The sequence below is a fragment of the Diceros bicornis genome, chromosome 18 (genome assembly GCF_020826845.1).
Source record: "Diceros bicornis minor isolate mBicDic1 chromosome 18, mDicBic1.mat.cur, whole genome shotgun sequence".
Taxonomy (NCBI): Eukaryota; Metazoa; Chordata; class Mammalia; order Perissodactyla; family Rhinocerotidae; genus Diceros; species Diceros bicornis.
Window position 1 is genome coordinate 21,849,110 of NC_080757.1, and position 6,185 is coordinate 21,855,294.

Below are 6,185 nucleotides of genomic sequence, written 5' to 3' on the forward strand. Positions count from 1 at the left end.
TAAACCACACAATTTCTGCCCTCATGGGATTATAAGCTAGTGAGGGAAGAGAGATATTAAGCAAATGATCACTTAAATAAATGTAAAATTAAAAGTTTTAAAAGTATTTTTAGAAGAGAGATAGAATCTTGTGAAAGATTATTAGGGGAACTGATCTATTAAGACGTCAAAGAAGGCTTCCATTAAAAGGGACCTACTATCTGGAGGATAAGTAGGAGTTCAGAGGTGGAGGAGTGGGGACGCGAGGAACGGTCCATGCAGAGGTCCTTTGGCAGGAGGACAAGATCTGAGACAAGGCCAGTGAGAGTAGACAGGGAGAAAGACAAAGGTGACAATGAGGCAGGAGGTCAAATCGTGCCAGACCTTGTAGGTCATGTGAAGTGCTTTGGTTTTTATCTGAAGAGTGATGTGAATCCATGCAGATGGTTCATTCAAAGCTAGTGGGGCTGGAGTGGGTTGGAGGTGGAGACACAATCAGATTTGTGTTTTGAAAAGATCCTTTTGGCTTCTATGTGGAGAACCAATTGGTGAGGGCCAGAGTAGACAGGGAGACCCAGTGCTATTGCATCAGGCTAGGCAAGAGAAGATGGTAGCTTGGTCTAGGCAGGGAGAGGGAGATGGAAGGTGAAAGAAGTGGATACATATGAGAGATAGTTAGGAAGTAAAATAAGTAGGACTTGAGGTAGATTGGATATGGGACAGTGATGCAAGATAATGGGGTGTCAGGAAAGATTCCTAGGTTTCAAGTTTGCACCCCTAATGGGGATAACCCTTTGGGCGTAGGATCACAGGGAACATCAGAAGAGGATCAGGTTTGGGGAAGAGATTGGGGAAGAGGTTGAAGCATCTACTTTGAACTTAAAGAGTTGGAGATGCATCTGAAATATCTGAGTTGAGTTAGATATAATGGTTGAAGCCCAGAGAAGACTGGGCTGGAGATTTTTCATGGATCATTATTATTAGAGTTATGGGTGTGGGTGTGGTGCTCGGAAAAGAGCATGGAGTGAAAATAGAAGAGGGCCATAAGGAACTCCAACGTCTAATATGATCTTGGGCCAGTCTGAGGCTCTTGTAGAGTTAATTTGATAGTTAAATGAAACACCATATGCCCAGTGCCTAGCGTGCAGTAGGCACTCAATAATGCTGGATGCATCTCCCTTCTCTCCTTTTTACTACTCTTCTCCCTTTATTTTATTCCTCTCTATTTTCTGGCTGTATGTATTGTAGCCAGAGACTTAAACCTAAGTCTTCCAACTTGAGATGGCCCAAGGGTAAATAGTCTCAGCCCTGGAGAGTCTGCCTCTTGAGAGATCTCTGAAACTGAGCTAAGGGTCCTTTGGGCCAATGACCAACACGTGGAGAGCCAATTTTCTTCACACACATGGCAATATCTACCTTAGAATGATAATCGTGCCACCTCGCATTTCTAGAACATTTTGTATTTTTTCAGAGAATTTTCACAATGATTTTCTCAGTTGTTCATCAAGGATTTTTCATTATAAAATACATTTGCATATTTTATTTACCTCTAATTCTTTCTCCACTGCTAAAACAATAGCATTTTGAGCAAATATGCATATGGATGACTTACGAATGCGCGTCACTCTTATTTTCGGGCTTGCTTTCTCTGGTTTCCTCGTTTTATTTTTAAATCATGAATTTTATCTTCCTGGTCATATTCTTTCACATGTGTCAGTGATTCTCAATATCACAATTCTGTTTTTTCTCTTCATTTTTTGGCGTTTGCCCTCTTCATCTCCTCTCAGCAATACCGAGGGTTCTGGCCCCCAAAGCCCATTGTTCCGGCACATTCAGAAACGCACGTTTTTGACTCCACTTCACCTCATTTCTCTCTGAGGCAGGTGCTGTTTATTCTGCATTAAAGCTTCATATTAGCTTTAACTAGAGATTTGTTATGCAAGACAAACTCACAATCATGCAACCTCATCCGAGTTCTTCCTTTGCCCCTGGCGTCTTAATGACTGTCGTCTGCTTTTCAGTCTCAAAAATATCACTCCTCCTACCCCCCTTCTGCATCATACTTCTCTGATTTTCCTTTCTGTATTCTTTTTTTTTTTTTTTGGTGAGGAAATTAGCCCTGGGCTAACATCTGTGCCCATCTTCCTCTACTTTGTAGGGTGGGACACCTGCCACAGCATGGCTTGACTAACGGTGCATAGGTCCATGCCAGGGATCCGAACCGATGAACCCCAGGCTGCCAAAGCAGAGTGTGTGAACTTAACCACTATGCCACCAGGCCGGCCCTCCTTTCTGTATGCTTGATCTTCATCTTCTGTTATCTGTGTTCATCCTCTCATTTACACGTATGTCAAGCACCTACTGTGAACCAGACTCTTCCGGGCTCTGGGGATTCAAACACCCATGACCTGGTTCTTGACCTTGATGTGCCCATGGTCTGCAACAGTGGGTTGCCAACCCCATGGCACATTTGAGTCATCATCGGAGAAATTTTAAAAAAAGTGCCAAAGTCCTAGCCTTAGAGATTCTGATTTAATTGGTCTTGAATGGGCCGTAGTTATTGTTATTTTTAAAAAGAGATTCTAATGTGCAGCCAGGGATGAGAACCACTCACTGGTCTAACGGAGGAGACAAATGTGTAAACAAATGATTTTAATACATTTCGAAGACAGAAGTAAGCACAGGGGCAGGAGGAGAATGGAAGAGAAGCCCCCCATTTAGCCCAGAGCAGGTGACTCGGGGCTCCATCCCATTCTAGGGAACATTTTCACCGAGTCCTCCCTTACTACTGGATTTCCAGTAGGATAAGAAAAATGAAAGACTCTCTTAAAGTAGCATTACCTTCTATCTTCTTGAGGAACAGAAGAGCAATTATGAGCGTGGGCTTGGGAGTCAAGCCAAACTGGATCCAAATGCCAGCCCTGCCGCTTATTAGCTGTGTGGTGTTAGGCAAATTCCTTAACCATTCTTAAGTCTTCATGCTCTTGTCAATAAGGGATGTGTGTGTGTGTGTGTGTGTGTGTGAGAATCGAGGGAGCTATGCATGTAGTGTGCCTAGCCCTCTGCCTCACACCTGATAGGTGCTCAAAAAGTTGTAGCTATGTACACTTTGAAGTACCAAACACGCGTTGATGATGCTCAGTGTTTCCTCTTCCAGCAGCAAGTACTCAAATGACCTTCTGTATTTGCCCTACTGGTCCATCCCTCCCCGAGGGTGACACACTGCCCTTGGTCCACCTTCATGTAGTTTTCAAAGGCTAATATCTGAATCTCAGCCTCCCATGTGCACTCTTCTCTCTAGCTTCTTTCTTTCCACTTCTCTGGTTGTTTGGCATTTTCTTTGCCTCCAAAGTCCCCTCCGACGTTTCTCCTGGTGCATTGTCTGGACCAAAGCTTATTGTGGATCTGAACGGGATAACTGCCTGCAACTTCCTCTGTCAGCCCACTTTGATTTCTCTTATGATGGCCCAGTGGTTCATTGCCATCCAATGTGGCAGCTCCAGCCTTGTCTGCTGGTGCACCCCCCCTCATGCCAGTATTGGCGCAGAAGCCTTGTTGCTACTTGTGGTGGGATTTAGCCTGGGCAGCCGGCTCCAGCTTGTCAGAGCTGCCCAGGCTCCTTCCTAAACGTGTTGTTTCCTTGGCAGCCCTCTCCTTTTCCTGGGATGGCAATCCAAGGCTGGCTTGGTCTTGAGGCAGTTTAGAGAACTTGATGGCCAGACCTTACGTCCCTGAGGGCACAGTCTTGGTTTTACAGCTTGGTCAGTTCTGGAATTATGATGTTCTTCTCCCTCCATAGCTTGCTGCCCACTCTCTCTGAGCCTTTCCTTGCTCCTGAAACAGAGCTTTGAGCACTGCTCTGGTATCCATACTTCCTCGGTGGGCTCCACCTGTATCTGTCTCTCCTTCTCTTGCAGCTCCGCGGCAGCTCTCTGATCTCCTTGCGTTTCCGAGGAATGTCTGTGCATGGCACTCTACTGCTGCCTGCTCCCCTGTCTTTCTCTCCTAATTACCAGGATTCTGTTTATGCAGACTTCTCACTTCGGTTCCTTAAATTTTTAATTTTTTAAATGATTTCTGTTTTAATCCATCACCTTTACTATTTCTCTCTCTGCTCTTCATTCTTTACTTCTGCAATGGGATTACCTGTTCTGCTCCTTAGAACTTTTGGCTTTTTCTTTCCTGTGAGAGGCTTTCTGTACTGTCTTTCCAGGTGACTCAGCCCCATTTGGCTTCAAGAGGTGAACCAGACTCCCTTCCCCTTTATCACTCTTGTTGTTGGACTAGTAATTTCCTCCTGACCAGTGGGACTTTGTGTAGCCCCAGGCCCTCTCCTTGGGAGAACACATCCCACGTCCACCTTGCTGGGCAACATGGGCCCCTTAAAACACGCCTGGGGAGCCAGCCTCGTGGCGCAGTGGTTAAGTTTGGCGCACTCCGTTTCGGCGGCCTGGGTTCGTGGGTTCGGATCCTGGGCACAAACTTACACCACTCATCGAGCCATACTGTGGTGGCATCTCACATACAAAATAGAGGAAGATGGGTACAGATGCTAGCTCAGGGCCACTTTTCCTCACCAAAAAAAAAAAAAGAAAGCTGCCTGGGAGATCCGCAGGGGTAGCAACTATTATTCCTGTTTTGTTTTTAAATTACGAAAATGAGACTTAGCAAGGAGGAAACTGAGACCTAAGAAGGGGAACTAACTCTCCAAGCTCACGCAGCTAGTAAAGGAAGAACTGGGAAGAGAACACATGCCCAGGAATCACCCTGCAAGTGACAATTGTGCAGGGGTGAGCTCTGGATCCTGCTTTCAGGAAGTGACCCTAAAACCCCTCTTGGTGTGAACCTATGACCCTAGTCTGCTTGTCTGTTGGGTTAATGTTCCAGAATGGCAGATAAATCATCATGTTTCTATTTATTTTTGGGGTGTCAGCCAGCAGGACTGTGGGAACAAGATTCAGCCACATCTTCCCTTGTACACCGGGTACAAGGCATGCAATATCTTTCCAATGGTTTTCTGGTCTGGACATGCCTTCAGTCAAGCTCCTGTGTTCTATATGGATGAGAAGTCCAGCTATGAGGCCAAACTCCATCGTTCCACTCAACTTCAACCTTACGCTTCCTGCACAGGTGGGATCAGGTGGTGTGTGTGTTTGTGCGTGTGTGTGTGTGTGCATACACATGTGTGCATATTCAAGGGTAGGCGTTTGCTATTGCTTAACCTAGGACTGAAAAAGGGGAGACCTGTTGTCATTGTTGGGCAAGAGACAACATCTCTCCTCACCTTTCTTTAGAAATTTCACTCAAATTTTCTCTTTCCATGATGGAGGCACGTTAAAGTATGTGTGGTATCTCTCTCCACACCGTTCTTTGCTCGTGTCCAGGAAGAAGAGTGTCCAGACTGGCTGGACAGAGGCTGATATTCATTGGGTCACCCATAGTGGGCCACTGTGACTCAGAATCAGAACCAAGTCAGCTGCTTCCTCTCTGACCCTGCCTTCCTCAGTGAGTCCTCCTCCTCTTACTGTCTCAGTGTGCAGCACATTTGGTCCAGGCTCAGGGCTACCTTCTAGAAGGCTTGCATCCTTGTCTTTATAGTTGAGCTGAGCTTCCTCTGTAGGCCTGGTGACATCTCTGCAGGCAAACTTTGGGTGTGTGTGTGGGGATATGTTGCAATATCTAAACTTGGGAGTTAAGAAGTCCCACATATACCCTTGGCCTGATCTGTATTCTCCAACACAAATTATAGGAAAGCCTGTGTTTAAGAGCTGGAATGTACCAGGTTGATGAATAAACTTGATATTTGTTTCCCATTTGGCTTATGACCCTTGTATGTCCATGCCACTGTTTTGATCTCATTGGAGCTTGGAGGAGAGGAGGGGAACAAGCTACCTGGGGCCTCTAACATCTCTCATCATCTGAAAGATGTGATAAAAAGTCATAAAAGTGGGGCTGGCCTGGTGGCGTAGCGGTTAATTTCTTGTGTTTCGCTTTGGCAGCCTGGGGTTCGCTGGTTTGGATCCTGGGTGTGGACCTACTCACTGCTCATCAGGCCGTGCTGAGGTGGCGCCCCACACAGAAGAACTAGAAGGACCTACAACTAGGATATACAACTATGTATGGGGCTTTGGGGAGGAAAAAGAAAAAGAGGAATGTTGGAAACAGCTGTTAGCTTAGGGCCATCTTCCTCAAAAAAAAAAAAATTC